Raw genomic sequence first — 17,890 nt, 5'->3', positions numbered from 1 at the left:
TTCGTGTAAATTCTTGGATCGGCGGGGAAGAGATCAGAGCTCAGAGTGTACACGAAAGAAGTTCTGGCGCCCGGAGAGGCGACAATCCACAGAAATCGTCAGGCGACATAGGAACATAAACATTGTACATGTTTATGTCCCCCTCGGACATAAAGCCTTTTTCTTTTTATTACTGACCGACCAGTTTGACACATGGAGTCCGCGAAATATTTAAAAAACCGGGTGGTCTCGAAAGTGGAACATGTCCCACGGACGTTTTGTTTAAAAAAATGTTCTGCACTGAGGGAAATGAAATAGAAAAACTCTCAAACTATTAAGCAATCGTCCAGAATACGTGCGCCGCCTGAGACTCACGAAGGCTCTTTTCTCTCAGCTTGCCGGCGTGCCGTCGACGGAGACAATCGGCTTAGTCTCCGATATCGTTTCAACGTTCTCGATGCTCTGAACGCTGAGTACACACGCGGAGAGAGACCGAGAGGAAGCGATGGACAGACCTCGTCGAAGCCGGACTCGCCGAACTCGGTGTCCAAGTCAGGCGAGCATTGATGAACAAAATATAAATAGAGCGGCCAGACCCACTCGTCTGTTTGTCTAGGTCCGACAACAGAGCTTTGATCTCGGGCGGCAGAGTCAGCCGATATGCTTGTCACTCCATCGGATTGTACTTTTTGTCTCAATTTAATGTCGTCCATCTGTTATTTGATCGGAAGGATTCCGTCGCGAGCGCTCCATGTCGGATCGATGTATGCCGAGTCCATCATGAGGGCCTATTCACCGGTTTCGAATTCTCGTCTCTGCATAGGTTCCGCGCATGAGCTATGAACCGCATCTGAGGATTTTTTCTCATTTTTCCCCAATCCCCGTAATCGAGAAGGATTCGACCGAAGAGAAATTTCGGGAAGACGACGGGCTATGTGTGAGACGCTAAGAAACTAGAGCTAGCTCCTGTTTTTTGTGATAAAGCAAGAAAGGTGGTCAGGGAAGACGTGTCTACGGAATACTATGGAACAGGGGTGCAAGGTAGTTTACCGGTGGGGCAATCTCGAAGGAAGCCAAAAGTGATCTTTAGTGGTCAATCTGAGCAATGCTTTTTGCTAGTGGGACACCTGCCCTCCCGGCGGGTGACATGTCGTGCACGCAACGGGGTCTCTGACTGACCAACCGAGCGACCGGACGGACAGGCCGCCAGTGAGCCTGGCGAATCAAAACTTAGCCATCGTCCTGAAACAACAGCAACGGCGACAGCAATACTGCGAGCGGGGACGATCGCTCCGATGGACTGACAAGACTGGCACGGAAAAGTACAGTGGGTGACGCATTCGGGGATCGGCGAATAATAAGATCGAAGGAGCTCGGGTCGGGGCTGTGTTCTACCTACCGGCCCGCCCTATATTCGCCGACGACGATTCCCCTCAAACGAACTTAGCTGGAGGAAATATTCGCATTCCGTGGGCCAACGATATTTCGGGACAAATCACCAGAGTCGAGAAAAAACGCAATGGAATCGAAAAAGGGGAGCAATAATTCGATCGAATCGCAGCCGTTGTCAAGGCTGACCGAGCGAGTCGATCGATGGAGTTGTCAGTCGGCGGATAAGTTTGACAGGGAGCCCGGACCGCATGACGACGACGACGACTATACAAGAGATTCAATTCAACGAGTCGGCCGTTCCCCTCATTCCCCATTCCCGCCCCCCTCCCTCCTCTACTTGGAGCACTGTTCAGTTCGACTCGCGGTGGTGGCGCTAATATTTAGCGTTAACCCCGTCCCGAGTCCCCGACGTCCTGGAGTCCCCAAAGCCGTCTGTGCTGTTGGCAACTCTGACGATCGTTGTTGTCGGAGAAGGAGGTGGTCTAGGACTTGGTGGTGGTCAGGTCGGTCTTTGTCGCAAGGAATGACAAAGCCGCACGCGACGATGTTCTTCTATAGGCGACGAGCCTCGGCACCTTCCTTGCCTTTGCATTAATTTTCAATCACGCCATCGCTGCACACCTCCCAGAGTTCGTTTCTTCACGAAGCCAACTTTTCGGATGTACTACCTGATGCGTTAACGTTTAGCTCGAACATTTTTCGTCCAACCGGTATCTATGCATCTATCATAATATGGTATCTGTCTATGATGTATACGGGGAATGATTGAGGGCAACAAGGGGAGAGAACGAAATGTGTCAGAACTACAGTCCGGGGAAGATCCTCGGCGTCGGATACCGTCACGGTCTGCTTGGGTCCCACCGGCCTCGTAGCTCGAGGAGATACCCCAGGAAAAGAAGAGAGATGAGAGCGGGGAGCGGCGCACTTCTGAACGCGGAAAACCTATCCTGTTATTCCGCTACGGGGCATTGGTAATTGCGATGCGCCAGCATAAACAACGTCTGTTGGCCTGTCGCTAGTGGACGAATAGTGTTAGTCGTTAGTAATAATATTCTGTCGTTCTTTCGACGACGGACGGCAATAAGCCTCGCTTGTTGGCCGTCCGGGCGGCCAACTAGCCGGCTATAGTCAGTCGGCTAGTCATATAGGACAGGGGTTCGGAGTAGAAGGCAAGATAGGGGAGGGGAAGAGACCAGCCAGCGGAGGATGGGTCTTCATCTCGAACGCCAGATCCCCGTGGCAGCTCCCTTCGGTGTTCCCCTCAGGCTGACTGTGTCAACCCAAGACACATCGATACACACACGTTCACTTCACTTACGCTCCTCGCTAATGAGCTAAAGGTTCAGTACGGAAGGAATTCCCGCGGACGGAGACGTCAATCAGGAGACACTACAGTTTCTCAGGATCAGGATCTCAGTCCTAAGCTCTCCGCACAGTCCGACCGAAAAGGTCGTTCTCATGCTCGCACTGATATTTTCGACGGAAATATCGATTAATATTCGTGCTCCGGGGGAATCCAGGGACCTGTACTAAATAGAATCGACCCAAAGCGATTCCTTCTCTGATTCTAAAGTTAATACCTCGATACGGAAATTTTTTCATCTTCTCCCCGGGGAATGAAGAGGGCCCCGCGAATCCCTGGAAGATTCCATCCTTATCACCTATCACCTGTGAACTCGATAATAGAAGGAGCCCCCTCCCTATTTTTCCCGCGGGGAATATTCTTTGCGGGAAAAGCGCGTTTTTCGCCCGAGCATACGTTATTCCGATGAGCTCGGAGTGGAAGTTCCCCGGTGGGTCCTAGGCAATCGAGCTGCGATGGTGGAGCCCCGGCGCACGGAATAGTTTCCGAGCGCGCATTCGCGATAGCGGGTAAAAGCCTCAAGCCGAAACTTAGTAAGTCGTTTTCGTTCAGGCTGCCTACTCGTTGGTCCGCCAATGGATCTTTCGTTCGCTCGCCAGTTCGTCGGTTGGATGAGTTCGATTGGGTGAGGCAACATCTGCAAACTTGGAAAAACGCCCAAAGAGTTTTGCTGGAGGGCTTCGCCCCGGACGTCCCGCCGACGTCGCTCGGGCTGCTTTGCTTTTTTTTCGCTGGCGTTCTCCTCCTCATTCCGACCGGTTTTACCCCTTGCTCCCCCCTCATCCTCCTCTCGGCCCCCTCCCGTCAGACCGCTCCCGCCAGTAGCGGCGGTACCAGTAGCAGCGGCGGCGACGACGGCAACGGCATTCGAGTTTTCCCTTTCCTTCGTTCCTTCAGAGCGGGTGAGGGAACGGCGGCCAATCGGCGGCGAGATCGTTTCCCGTTTTCCTCTAAACTCTAAAAAGCGGCGCCAATAAAAAGGCCGACAACCTTTCGCCCGCCCGTCCGCCAGCCCGCCGCTACCGCCGCCGCTGCCGGTTCGCCTGCCTGCCCACCCATTCAAAACCCTGTTTTCCAATCTCCTTCCCTCTTTCTCTTGCTGGCTCGGCGTTCTAATGGAAACTCCAACAAGAGAGAGGGGCACCTAGGGCACGAGGGGAGAAAATTCTCTCGTGCGGGGGGAACAGTCGATGGAGAGAGAGAGAGTGTGTGTGTGGAAGAGGGAAAAACGTGAGAGAACGAACGAAGCCAGACGAGGAAGTGCGCAAAATAGGGGACGAGGAGAGGCAGAGAGGATGGGGGCAGAGAGAGTCGGGCGGAAAGCACGCGAGTGGTAGGGGAAAAGAGAGAAAGAGAAGAACGAGAGGGGAGGGAGCTAGGAAACGAGTCAGAGAAAGAGTCAAGCACCGCCTCTGAACTTTTCTTCTTTAAAGGAAAACGCGGCCGAGAATGTATTGAACGCGCGGGAGCGAGCGGGCGGAGCCTCCTGCTTTAAAGTCTTGACAACACTCCGCAGAGGCGGGATTTAAGTTGCGCTGCTTAGGTACCGCCTTTGGAATTGAGTTCTTGAGAATTATGTTCGGACGACAGAACTCCTCTTGGACTCGTTCCCTCCTCCGACGATCCTCAAGGCTCAGGACGCGAACATGGTCAAGCGACCGAGGCTGGCTCTTGCGGCGCGAAATCACATCGACGGGTTTCGCCGTCGATTTTCAAGTCGCAGTATAATACCTACGGCTATCAAGAGATTTCGGGATCCGAGTGAGCTCTCAGTCGCTTTGTGGCTGAGCTTTGAGATTCGGATCTCCCAAAACGCTCCGCTCCGGAGGGGAGACAGAATAGGCGAAGCTGCATGTTGAGTGTGAGGTGCCGATCGCTCCGACCCTGTGGCTGTCCGCCAATTCCGTCGCGAATGGTCTTGGAATTCTTCATCATTCTCTGATATAACGCTCTCCGGTAATTCATCGACGTGCTCCTCGCTATTCTGCTTCCATCGCGTTTGGGTAATGGCGAGTAGGTAATTCGGCTGTGATTGTGACCCAACTCTGTTTTTCCGACAGGTGTGCTCCTCTTCAGGCGAAACGCGGAAGATGTAATACGTGCTGGGCGAACAGAGAGACGAATGAGATCAGAAAGGCTGTGGGAATGTCTCTCAGTCGATCGATCTATCGATCAATCAGTAAATCGCTAAACAGATTCTCGCTCAATATACATGAATACAAGCAAGTACGATATGAGCATTGATCCACAGCCCTCTGGTTTATTACATCAATATTACACAAGCGCAAATATTGTTACATTCTCTCACGATAAGTGGGCCGCGCGATGATCTCCATCTGAGGCCTTGGACAACTTCGATTACGCGTTAGGTACTGCATCCCGATCGGATTCGTTTTGCATCGAGATGACCGAACTGCGAATTCAGAACGTGATATGGGAACGAACGAGCGAAAGTCTCTCAGTGCCTAATACGATCCCTCCGAGGAAATTTCATATCGAGCCTGCGCGGAATCGCATTTCTTCGATTCGGGGAGAGATGATCACAGGCTCGTGATTCTGGCGATCTTTTGAAAGTATCCACTTTCAAGGAACGAGCGACAGGACTCTGGTTGCTTATAGGAGCAAAACTCGACGGTGACGGCGTCTTTCGGCTCGCCAACCCTGCGAGGACCCCGGTCGTCTCCATGCCCTTCCTGCAGCCAACCAGCGACAACAAAGCAAAACTGATGCGTCTCATAAAATATGTATCCCCTTACCCCCATTCTCCGCTATCCTCCTCTTTGGCTGATTCTGCCTCCCTACTCCCTACCCCCTCCCTACCCATCTCACTCCCTTTGCTTCGAACACAATGGAAGTCCACGCAGGCAAAGCGCGGATAACGAGCGAGCGTGAGGAAAACGGCTGTGTATGGCGACGGCCAATGTGAAAAAGGGCTCCTCTATGGTACGGCTGCTGCTGCCGCTGCAGAAGAAGAAAGCGTTGTTGGAGAGAACCCACAGTATCCCCATACCCCGCATGGTCCCCCCTCAACTCCCCCGGTGCCCTCCGGGGAAGAGAGGGACAGAAGCCTTAGGAGCACTCTGTGGAAAGGGAGGAGCAGGAGAGAAGGAATATTTTTGGGAGTATTTTTGCAGAAATGGAGCGGCTGCTGCGACAGCGGCCGTTATTCGACGAAGGAGAGGGCTTCTCCCCCCCTTCTGCCCTTCTTATAAGTCTCCTGCCCCGCTCCCTCATTTCCTCCTCTCTTCATTCGCGCGCACACTCGGAGAAAAAGGGAAGAGAACACAAGAGAAACACGCGCGGGCATGCGCGGATGCCTGGGGGGAACGAACGAGAGGGAACATTCCTCTCTCACTTCTCCTTTTTCTCCGTCGTTTCCACCACCGCTGTTTGCTCCGGCTAAGATGGTGGGAGGGGTGGACGACGACGGAAGGGGCTCGAGGGCGGTAGCGGCGAAAAGCGAAGTCTCTCTTCTCGGCACTCGTGAGCAAAGCGATTGAGCAGCGTCGGAGCGGGAAGAATGAGTAGCGAGGAAATATTAGATCGTCGATTCCTCCGGCGAATTCTCTTTCTTGAGAAACATAATTTCCTGAAAATTTTCCACATCCATGATTTTTAGGGATCTTGAACTCGAGTGCCGCCTCAACGAGGATCACATTCTTACTTACGAGAAGGCAGCGTTCAAGTTTCAGAAATGTCAGGAATTCAAGAGTCTTTCCTATTTCCCTGGATTTCATGGTGGCTGGACTCAGGAACACCGGTGCTGAGCCATCGGCCCCGCTCGTGAGGTCCTGGTTGTGGTCCTGGCGAGAGCATCTATCAATTTTGCAAAGTCTTCTTCTTCTTTCTCTTGTTGTTCCCTTCCCTCCGCTTCGCTAGTTCCTCCTCTTCCTCTCCCTCCATTTCTTTTGGCTTTGGTCGTCGTGCCTCCTTCCTGACGAAGGAATAGTTGCCGCTGCCGCTGCCACCATTGCCGCTCGATCCCCCTTTCAGTTGGTGCCCCGTTCGTTCCCGTATCCGCGGCTTCTCTTTCGCTTCTTCGCAGCAAGCGAGCGAGTTCGTTTCTCTCGAAACTCTATCGATCCAATTCCTCCGCTTCGTCCCTTCGTTCCTCGGCTCCTTTGCCGCCGACGCTGCCGCCGCCGCCTCGCGGCCCCGTGTGTCCCCCTTCAAGGCTCCTTCAGCCCCTCCGCATCGGCTGCTCCCCCCGCCCCGCCGTCCCGATCGTCTACCCAGGCTGCCTGGCGTGCTGGCGGACAGGCAGGCAGGGAGGCTCTTCTCTTTCTCAGCGGCGGCTCCCAGAGGGAAAGCGGGTGAAACCTGGGAAGAACGAGGGCAAGAGAAGGGGCGACGCTCCGCAGCTCCAAGATGACTGACGACCCGCACTTGCACACACAGGCACGCGCACACATCCAGACATACACACATCCACGCACAGCCTCGCAGAAAGCTACCACCGCCAGCAGCATCAACATCAGCAGCAGCAGCAACGAGGTACCTCGAATGAAGCCCGTCAGCCTTCGGGGTAGAACTCTTAGGGGGTCCAGCCTGTACGGACGCCTCGAATAGCTGGCATTGTGGGGGCGTAAACAGCATCGAGGGATTGCTCGACCGGGGGGCGACACCGGAGGGCCGGACGGAAGGGCAGACCGGGAAAACACGGGGAAGGCACACGCACTGATTACAGCACTGATGGTGGTCAGTAGCGCACACACTTACACACTTCGAATTGGGGATTACGGCTGCTGCAGCTCTCGGTGGGGTGGAATGACAAAATGCAATTTCTATGTACACCCTACCTGCTCCCTCGCTCCTAGCTCAGATGCGGACTCCCTTCGTCACTTCTTGATGTCCACGTCCCGAGTCCCGTGTCCCGTGACGGCGATCTCGATCCCGGCTCCCAATATTGACATTTTTCTATTCGGATTCGAAAGTTCCCCCCGGTGATTTCTCATATTCCGCATTCATTTATTCGCGAGTCGGACTTCGGAGACATAAGTCCGGAACTGGGCTCAACCAAGCGCCTATTTCGTCTACATAACGTCCACAAGGCTCGATACCCTCGCATTTTTCGCCGCAAAACCGACCGGAAGCCCGAAGATTGAACTCATTCGCCAATCGAATGCTCCGAGGTTTGATCTTTTCTAAGAAATATCAAATATCAGGGGAAGACGCGAATCGCCCGTCGGGAAGCTCTTTCCGTCCGCCGAACCCATATCGAAGAGCTCGAGGATCCGCCCATCGAAGTATGTACATACGACGATTCCAGCGAAGCCCCGCGGGAAGTCCCGCAAGGCGCGTCTTAATATCTTGAAGTTGGATGCTGCCGTGATTTTATGCTTCACCGGATGGAAACAGCCTGCCAGGCAGCTGGACAACAAAGCGGGAAGTTCGCCGACGACGTGCGTTTGACATGTGACAGACGACGAACGAATTTCTGCGCTTGACTCGTCATAGCACACGCAGCGACCCGCGCACGCACGCACGCAACCCCGACCCACCTCGAGGCGCGCTGTTTCTCCTTGTCACAACATAATTTCCCCGTGACATCGTCGTGGACAATTGCGAAAGCGCCCGGACCCGTCGGAAGTGCCTGAAAATCCTCCGCAATGTGGAGTGAAATTGAGAGAATGGTCCGACCAAATTCCGTGAGTTCACTCTCGCGACAGTCCGATTGGATCGAAGGGATCGACTCGGGATGCAGGTGGTATTTCCTCAACGATATTAGAGGACACCGAGAGCATATTCGGTCATCGAAGAAACTCGTCGGCCGCTGTCTACTTCCGTGCTGCTTGGCCGGCCGGTCGGTCGTTCGTTCGGTCGCTTGGTATCCATCGTCGTCGTTGTTGGAGGCTGGAGGGCGTCCCCCTCCCCCGATCGTCTTGCCCTTCGTTGTCCCTTTTTGCCAACCCTCGCCCAGATGCAGATTCCCCCAATAATAATGCGTCCTTTCCTTCGTTCCAATGCTTTGCACATTGCTGCTGCTGCCGTCGATGCAGCCGCTAGCGCCGCCGGTGCTGCTGCTGCCGCCGCCGCCGCTTCCATCCATCCTCCACAAACCCCTCGAAGGAGATAAAGCCTCAAACCTCCCCAAGGCACCCCATCGGTCTGTCCATCTGCTCGTTCGTTCGTTTGCTCGGCTGACAGTCCGAGGGCGATGCAGTTGTAATAGCTCGAAAACGTGGGAGGAGTAGCGCCACCTGGTGGCTAATAGCGACAACGGGCCTCCTCAGACTCGACATGAGCAGCCAATGAAGAAAAAAACTGGAGCGGAGCACTCTCGCAAAAAGTGCTGCTACGACGCATAAAAAGCTCCGAGGAAATATTCAATGCGGTCGCTTCGCCGTTTGCCTCCGGCGCTGTCCTTGACACAAGGTCTCCTTTCGGAGACTCAGCTTCGGATATTCATGAAGTGCAACTAGTGGTTGAGGAAGTACCCGGCCGATTTGGGTTCCGAAAAAAGCTCCACGGGAAGATTCGTCGAGTCGCAGGTCGCAGGACACCGCGGTTATCGCCGACAGCGCCCTCGATATTATCGGACCGGGGACATTCACGTCGTCCCGGAGGGTATTCCGGAATAGCAGAGTCATGGAACTCGCGAGGAGAATGTTCTTCACGCAAGAGGAGGAGAGAGAAACGAATTAAACGCAGGAATGGCTCCGGATTTCTCTGTCCGGGAGGTGGGGGAGAATCGCTCGTCCGGCGAGATCGATCGAAAGACTCCTTCGGACGTACCATCGTCTCCTCGTATACGAGGATACGGAGGCTCTCGAAAGCAAGGGTGAAACATCAGAGAACGGAGAACGACATAATACTAGATGAGTACCCACAGAGTCTTGTTCTTGATGCTCAGCGGAGTATGTCGATGCTTCGACTGAGCTGCTCACATCCGTTCCATTTCGGGACCAACTTGAATTGTGAAATTCGGGGGTGTTTTCGCAGATTCGTCACGGATGACTGCTTGATTTGATCTCGGTTTAATGTGGGTCAGTCGTTCGGGAATCAGTCGGTCGGTCAGTTGGTCGGCCGGTCGGTCCCGTATCGTGCCGCATCCTCCATCAATGTCTCGAATAATTATCCGTAGCTCGAAATAAAGATCTTCAAGGGAATAAGCGGACAGCGCCATGCTATTGGGGGAACGAACGATTGATTACGGCATTGGAATCTGATTAAAAACCAGACCCCACGTGGCGGAAATTTGGAAAAAGGCGGTCCATCGAGAACGGTATGATTTTCATCATACGCACCACCAGTAAAAAGAGTTGAGAGCGATAGCAGAGAATGTCCTCGTTTACGCAGAGGGACGCGAAACTCATCGACTCGCCACTCGCCACCATCCTGGGTGCCGATCCTAGAACAACATGCCTGTGTGAGATCGAAACATGGAGACATTTCGACGACTCAATTCAATCGGTCGACGCGACGGATGCACTGCCATCTCAGTGAAAGATCGATTGGGGCCATCATCAATTCTCTGTTCGTTCTTTTCACAGCGTATTGTGTAGATCAGAGGGAGTGGCGGTGGTGGTGGTGTGATCAGTTCTTTCGCTGGTCTTATCTTCATTTTTCGGGCTCTCATTGCCTGCCATGCTTCTACGGAATCGAATTAAAAATCGATCTGTTTCTCGCGCCTCTTCTGCCTGCATCGGATCGAGAATTTAGCGAGAAAACACCCCGAGTACACGGCTGCTCCACTCGGGCCGCCATCGACACACGCGCGCGGAAGACGAAAATCGTCAATCTTCAGCTCTTTCCATTCGGCAACGGGCAAGAAAACCTAATTTTCGGCAAGCGTTCCGTAGTCCGCTCGGATTTCGGTCTCGCTGAGAGAAGGGTCCCGATTGTGAGTGAGCGAGGAATAACCCGCCGCGCCGCCCGCCTGACCAGCCCAAGAGAATCGAGTGAGCCTGTGATTCCGACAAGATTTTCCCTCGGATGTGTCAGCCTGCTCGTAATAGGGTTCGAGCAGGCGGGCGGGGGTGGTCTCTCGCTGCCGAACGGAGAAAGCAGCTAAAGTGAGAAAAATAGCAAAACAGCGCCATTCGAGAGAAAGTTACGAGGAGAGCGAGTACGCGACATCGACAAAGACGACGATCAGGCGACCTTGAAAGATGGGGGTGGAACAGTAATTTTATTTATGGCAGCCAGGCAACTAGCCGAACGACCGACCGGACAACGGCATCGAGCCTTTAGTTTCAAGCTCCATCGGACTCGAGTCCCAGCGAGACGCGGGCAACGATCTCTCCGTAATCGATGATCTTTCCGATTCGATCATCTCCTTAATGGCGAACTCTGAGCTTAATGTGAGCTGGCGTTTACTTCGATTCTTCTTCGCTTCTCTAGGGAGCGGGGACGTGTCGTTTGAGGCGACTCGAACACTCCTGAATTCGCTCGCTTTCCTCCTCAATTCACAGCCAATCCTTAACGGCATCCGAATCCGAGTCGCCCGACCTCCCATCGGTCGATCTTCTATAGGAAATTCCTTCCAATTACCGTTGACGCCTTGGAAGGTATTTTGGTAGCCTCGAGTGTGTATTAGATTCAGAGTTGAGGAATCTGATGAGTGGTGAGAGAAACCGTCGGCCGGGAAGCCATCGTCTCCTCCGGCGTGCGACAGGAATCTCGGTCGGATTCAGCTCCGGGAACGAACGCTATTTGAACAATTCAACGTCTGACGCTTGAAAATTTTCAATCCAACGACAGCTTAACCCGCGCTACCGGTTGACGGAATTGAATTCCTTCAGGGGTGGACGGGCTTGATCCTATGCTCAGCAAGCAGTGGTGACGGCCGCCGGGGCTGTTGTGGCCAATAAAAGTAAAGCAACGTGTCTGGGGAATCATTTGCAACAAACAGAGCTCACATCCCATTCGCAGTGTCTGTACCGCTCTCACTAGCGAGTCGGAGCGGCTCGAAGTCGGTCGATCCATCGGGATCACCGAACAAACGCTTTGCGCTGCTGCTCCTCAACGATACCCCAGTGAATGAGGCAAAGCGGAAGAAACTCCCCGATACTCTCTCCGGCGCCCGGTTCGTCATTGCGTGCTATTGCATCTTCCCCACGCCCCTTTTTCTGCCCTTTAAGTGGCAATCGCTTGTCGAGCGCTCCCCGAAGCCCAGCGCTCCCCGAGCGTGCCCTGTTTCTCCGTCGACCCAACTTCCCCCCATTGTCTTCGGTCCGGATCGAGAGCGGCCGAATACAAGACCACGCAGAGCGATGACAGCCTCCATACAATGTATAAGTCTTCATACGCTTGTCATGCTTCCCTCTGATTCTTAGATTGATTTAGATGTGACTTACAGCCAAAGTACGGCGACAGGAGAAGAGACAGGGCAGCGAGTCAGCGTTGTCCAGCAGTCGCTCTCGGAGGAAGTTAGCCGATGGTCAATATGTTCGATGTGCTCCATCTCTTCTCCGCTGCGACGGTTCGCGCAGAAACTTCGGAGCATCCGATTGTGAGTTCCGTTTTATAACACATCGCAGCACTCCCGAGAAGCTCATTGAATGAGGGCAATTGGACCTCATATTTTTTTAATTGCTTTCCTTACTGACTAATTGAGTCTTTACTTGAAAGGACTTACGTGGGCTGAAGTTATGAATGGCATCAGGGGATGAATGGCCGGGTGGGCGAGAGTACATGTGGTCGGGGGAAAAATGTTAACGGAAATATTTTTGTGTTGGACAAGCCACAGGGGTGCGCGGTGTTGTTATGACAAATGACATTTCAAGGAGTTCACGGTTGGTCGGACTCCGCGAGGAAAACGGACACCTCCATCTGCGAAAAGGACTCTAGCTGTCCGTCCTCGTTGACATCGGACAGCACGTAAATACGTCAAATCTTTATCGGAACGCGGTTGCGGTAGCGCGGTAGAGAACTTTCAGACCTCTTCTCGGGATGTGGGTCACTTCACGGAAACACCGCAGAACGCAACTCCCAGATGGGAATGGGAGCGATATTTCATATTTCGTGGTACTTTTCGGAGGCTCGGGCCGCTTGTGGCTTTTTGCTCGTGGGAGAGGATTTGCGGCAACTGGTCTGCCTTGCACCTCGACAAACTTTCTCTCAATTTCGCTGCGAAGGAAAGTTTCGGCGCGACTGATTATCCGTTTCAGCCGACGAATTTTCCTTCGGACCCATGGAAGCGAACTTCTTGCGAGAGCGCTCTGGAAGTAACAGCTTAGGGATTCCGGTGAGAACCTCGGAGAATGATTCCCGACGCGTTCCCGGTCTTCATATGATGCCTGAAACCGACTTGGTGGGCAGGCTCGTGAGCCCATCACCCGCTGATTCTCGTTTCCCTTCATCAGAGTTGCTTTCTGTCCCGATCGACGAGGGAGGAGAGTCACGGATTCCATTCGCTTGACATTTTTCTTCCGACTGAACTACGCAGCAAGCGCAGGGAATGTACGATGTGAGGCCTGAACTTCATTCCTGCGGTCCCAGCCCCAGAAGGGAGCGTCTGTGACAGTTGTCACCACTTGTTATGGAGAGCTCGTTATAGCATCCTGGGTCCTCGTTGCTATCTCCTTTCGCCGTTCTTCCTCTCCGCCATTGCGGCTTCTCCGTTTCTTGTCCTCGGACGGCAGCAACATAAATAAGCGTTGATAAATTGTGCTTCTTGCCCGCTCGCTCGGATGTTTGCTATGCAAAAGTACATTTTATTATTAATAACATCCAGCCGGGGAAGACCGACCGAGCAACAGAACGTAGCGAAAAAAAAACATGAGTAACATTGAGTCGCTCGCTCATTCTAATAGAATCCAATGCAAAGACGTGTCTGTCTGCAGCATGTGTCATCGCCGGATTTTTCGCGAGACCTCGAAGGAGTGATTCCGTTACCGAGCGCGAAATCGCGGTTCGAGCTTCTAATATTCCTCTGCAATGACAAAGAAGAGGGGATAAAACTCGTTGATCCCTGGCGGGCTGAAGAATCAATGAGAAGAAATCCATGTGAACCGAGAATGCGTTGCCGCAGGACCGTCGTAGTGCAGCGGCAGACGAGCGGGAAACAAGAATGATTGGCGAGCTCGCATTTATCTCTCTTTGTAATTAATGTAATCAGTCAGGAAGGAGGATCCAGGGAAGCAGGCGACGAGAAGGATTGGAAGGCTAGTCGTCTTCCGTCTCCCCTGGTCATCGTTTGCCTTCGGCAACCACTGCGAGGAGAGCGGTACCTACTCCAACTCCAGGGATTGGAATTTAATTGATGCCCCCGCTGTAAGTGGTCTTGGCTCTTCGCGGAGCTGGAAGACGTAAAGCTGTCAGACGCCGATCGGGGAATCGAAACCGCGTCGGCTCCGCTAGAAACTCGGGAGAAAACGCGCTCCGCGGTTCGCAAATCTCATTGAACGACTCAACTTCCAAGAGTGTTAAGCGTCACCGACCTCAGAAGCGAGAGTCAATGAACGAATGGATCGAGCGAGAATCAAGAGAATGAAGGGGTTAGGAGCGGAGGAGCAGCTGATGCCGGTATCGCTGTTCCGACTTCTATCTCTGCTATTCGCATGAGGAGGCGTGCTGGAGGTAACCTCTCCCTTGTGCCAGTATCTATTGCCTCATATCCCGCCAGCAGCGACTCAATGAGATCGGCTTCCAAGGAATAAAGGTTTAGCCCTCTGAGATTCAACCCTGTCTTTCGCCGAGTTCTGCGAGGAACACGATCGAGGGCTCTGATTGTTTCCTTTGATCGATTATCCCCGTCAAGAGGAGAATGATATCGACAAGAGGAGCGGAAGACTTCCCTTGGAACCTGCAGTCGGTGTTTCGACCGCGGGGGAGGATGCGGAACCTCCAACTCCTTCGTTCAGAACCCCCGCCAGTTCTCAGAACGGTCGGTGGTCTTTATCCCGATGACCTCCATTCCAGGATTTGCGAGGGTAGAACAAACAGGACGTTCCTGACGGGGGCTCCGACAGCAATAGAAAGCACCCGAGGAACAGAATCGACTTTCGTTCGGTAGTCGCCCGACTACGTGATTCAGATGGATTTCATCGCGCGAATTTTATATGTTTCGATCATTTGGAAAAATATCGCGTCGAAAATCATCGTCAGACCATGAATCACACCAACGAGCCTACGGACGGACGAATGGATGAGAGAACGAGCGAATATCAGTGGACGGTCTTACAAACGGGCGTGTTCGTGTCATCCAGTGCTGTTTTCATGCTCGCTTCATTTAACTTTTGCCCAGTGTGTTCCCAAATAGTGAGTGAGTGACCAACATTTACGACAAATCGGCCCGCACACGAGATGTGGTCATTAATTCTTTCTCGGACTCACCCGCTGGCGATTTTGTCCTTCCTGGCTTGTCGTCCTCATTTCTCACCCAATACACCGCATCAGCAGCGGCAGCCACGATGCCATACTCCACTAACTGATCCTCGAATCGTCTGGCGCGTTCCGCCCGATTGAAGACCTCGCCCAGCACAAAAGGAGAGACGCATTTTCTACGAATTTGGGCTCAGCCAAGAAAAGGGAAAACATCCGCATCATGGATGTGTATACTATCTGTATAAATATGTATATTTTCATATGTTAATCATTCCGCCACGCCGCCGTCAGCGCGCCCGGAACGAGCGATAGATCGGGCATTGTCCGCAGTCAAATCTGTGGATTATCCGGAATCAAAATTAGGTTCCACCGAGATTTGAACTCGGATCGCTGGATTCAAAGTCCAGAGTGCTAACCATTACACCATGGAACCGCTGCGGATATCGGCATGCGTATGGAACGTCGACTTCGGAGCGATTGGCCGTCTGTCGCCGTCAGGTCAAAGGTCGATTCCTTTCCAATCTGGTTCGTACGACGCCTGGCAACGCTAAGCTGCGAGCCACTGTCAGCGCGATCGATGAACGGCTATTAGACATACGGAATCGAGGCGGCTGAACGAAATGTCTGCTATCGATTTAATTTCGCGTCAAATGGTTTATATGAGCTCCATGCCCGTAGAAAGTTGTTGACTCAGTTGATACTCATTTCCCCCAGCCCCTGATGCTCGGACAATTCATCTGCTGAGAGTCGATGTCATTCCACCTCGAACTTTTCATTGACTCGATTCTGCGACACCGGAATCATTTTCGTGAAAAAAATCGAAAATATATCGGAGGGCTCTTCGTTCGGCCCCGGCTCCGCCGAATCCAGTCGATTAGAGGAATAGATGCTATCAGCCAAGCGAGTCGATATTTTTGATCCATCAACTGTTAAATGGCCACTGAATTGGACGAGTCAGAGATAAAAATCGATAAGCTTCCGAAGTTCAGGAGGAGACCCACCACCATGAGTTCAGCCGAGCAGCTGTGAGTGGCTTCGGTGAAACTTACAGGAGGCGATGACGCCGTCTCCTAATGAATTGTTTCGGGCGGGTAAGCGGACGGGCGGGCCGGCCGGCAATTGGAACAGGGAGCGAGCGGAAAGCCACTCGATCGTGCTCGGCCTGTCTCCTTTGTGTTCAGTCTATCAAACTCGAGTTGCAACTCCTCCGGATTCGAATCGATCCGGAATGGCTCCCGCCCGAGCGGGCGAGCAGATCTATGTCTAGAAATATTCTCCATGTTTGCCCGCCTGGATCGCGGGGCAGTAAGTACTTTCGAAGAAAATGACGGTGCTCTCGGAGATCCGAGCTCGCGTCTTCGGTCGGGAGTTTCTGCAGGAACTCGACATTTCCAGAGAGGACGAGTGCGCTGAGAGGCTCCGTCTTGTCCCGATCTCCGGCCTCGTCGCGTTGTCCTTCGCCTCATCGTCGAGTGATGCTGCAAGTGAACGAGAAGTCAAGGAAAGGAAGCCGACGGAAAGCGAGAAAGGTCCACATGAGAAAGAGAGGAATATACCGTGGGGCTTTGTATGGGGAGGGAACAGAAAGAGCCGGATGGGGGAGCCCGTAGGCAGAGAGAGAGAGAGGAGAGCTCGCGGGAGACGGGCGCCGAGGGGTCTCTATCTGCTAATTTCTTCTGCATCTCCCCTTTCTGCCTAGGCCACTGCTGCAATGATGAGAATAATTATATTTATCTACTCCTCTTCATGTTCCCTCGCCGGCTCCCCACACTCCCCGTTCTCCCCTGTTTCAGTATGCTCCTCTCTATCTCGCTCGTTCTCCCGATCGCTTGCTCTCTATTCTCCCTATCTGGGACGGACGGACGGTCGAACCGGTGGGCCGAAGTCCCCACTGGCTTCGGAGAAGGCGGCAGAGGAACCCACCGAGACGACGACGACGGCCGCGGCGGCGGCAGCACTCCACTGTGAGCGAGAAAAGCCAATCTACATAAGTCTCTCTCGCTGTTTCTCACTCGCTCTCATTCAGCCACTCTCGGATCTTCTCGTTCTGTGTCGTCGCCGGCGTTCCTCAGTGCAATTTTTCTTATCACATTATCACGTCTTGTATCGCGGCGCTCTCGTCACTTCTCCTGCTACAACTACACTGCCGCGAGACTAAGACGACGACGACGAGCACTACGACTGCAGCCGGAGCTTTTTTCTCGCGTTGTCGACGAAGCCGGCCGTCGATAGGTCTCGAGCAAGCCTTTTCCCACAGCGACCGAACAGTGACGGCGGCACCAGAGTAACTTGTAGACGGAAAGCATCCTGTTCGCCGTCATTATCGTACGAGCCGTGCGGCTTATCAGCGCAGGTCTCGTGAATGCTGTGGCAAGCACACCGAGCCGTGCCCACGGGAGCTCAGCCTCTGTCAAGCGATTCTTCTCCGCATGTTGAGCTTTCTATGAAAACAACTTGAGAGAAATGGAGGAATTCGGAACTTTTTGCTCGGGAAAAGTTTCCCAAGCTCTGCGGAGAGGACCCCTCCCCGCAATTCCAGAGGTTTTCCTTCTCCGTCGGAGCGGAAAAGGAAATCGTCCACCCCATCCGACCTCCGTGGACGATTCTGGTTCCCATTCCTCTCCAGGTCACGATTGCTTCGTGTTTTGTCGCGAAACCGCTCCCCTCCCGTGAAGGACAACCCAGTCAGCTGCAGCCGAACGAGTTCTGTGCAGCGCTTCCCTGAATGAAGTGAGGGCGCCCGCGAAAACTCGTCGGATGAATATGCACCCACCAACTCACCCACTCAGACAGTCCGTTAGCAAGACAGCGGACGGGTCAGTCATACGGGCGGGCGGGCGGACGGACGGATGGGCAGATCGACAGACCGGCAGGCATGCGAGCGGA

General features: G+C 53.4%; 1 non-coding gene across 1 annotated transcript; it reads right to left on the bottom strand.

Moving 5' to 3' along the window:
• Positions 1–15,365: 15,365 nt before the first annotated feature.
• Positions 15,366–15,437, bottom strand: TRNAQ-UUG (transfer RNA glutamine (anticodon UUG)). Its single transcript has one exon. It is a non-coding gene; the product is annotated as a tRNA-Gln (tRNA).
• Positions 15,438–17,890: the final 2,453 nt, after the last annotated feature.

Source organism: Galendromus occidentalis, unplaced genomic scaffold (genome assembly GCF_000255335.2).
Source record: "Galendromus occidentalis unplaced genomic scaffold, Mocc_1.1 scf7180000077463, whole genome shotgun sequence".
NCBI classification, from domain to species: Eukaryota; Metazoa; Arthropoda; class Arachnida; order Mesostigmata; family Phytoseiidae; genus Galendromus; species Galendromus occidentalis.
Note: the sequence above shows the minus strand (reverse complement) of the source record. Positions and strands in the feature narration are given on the sequence as shown.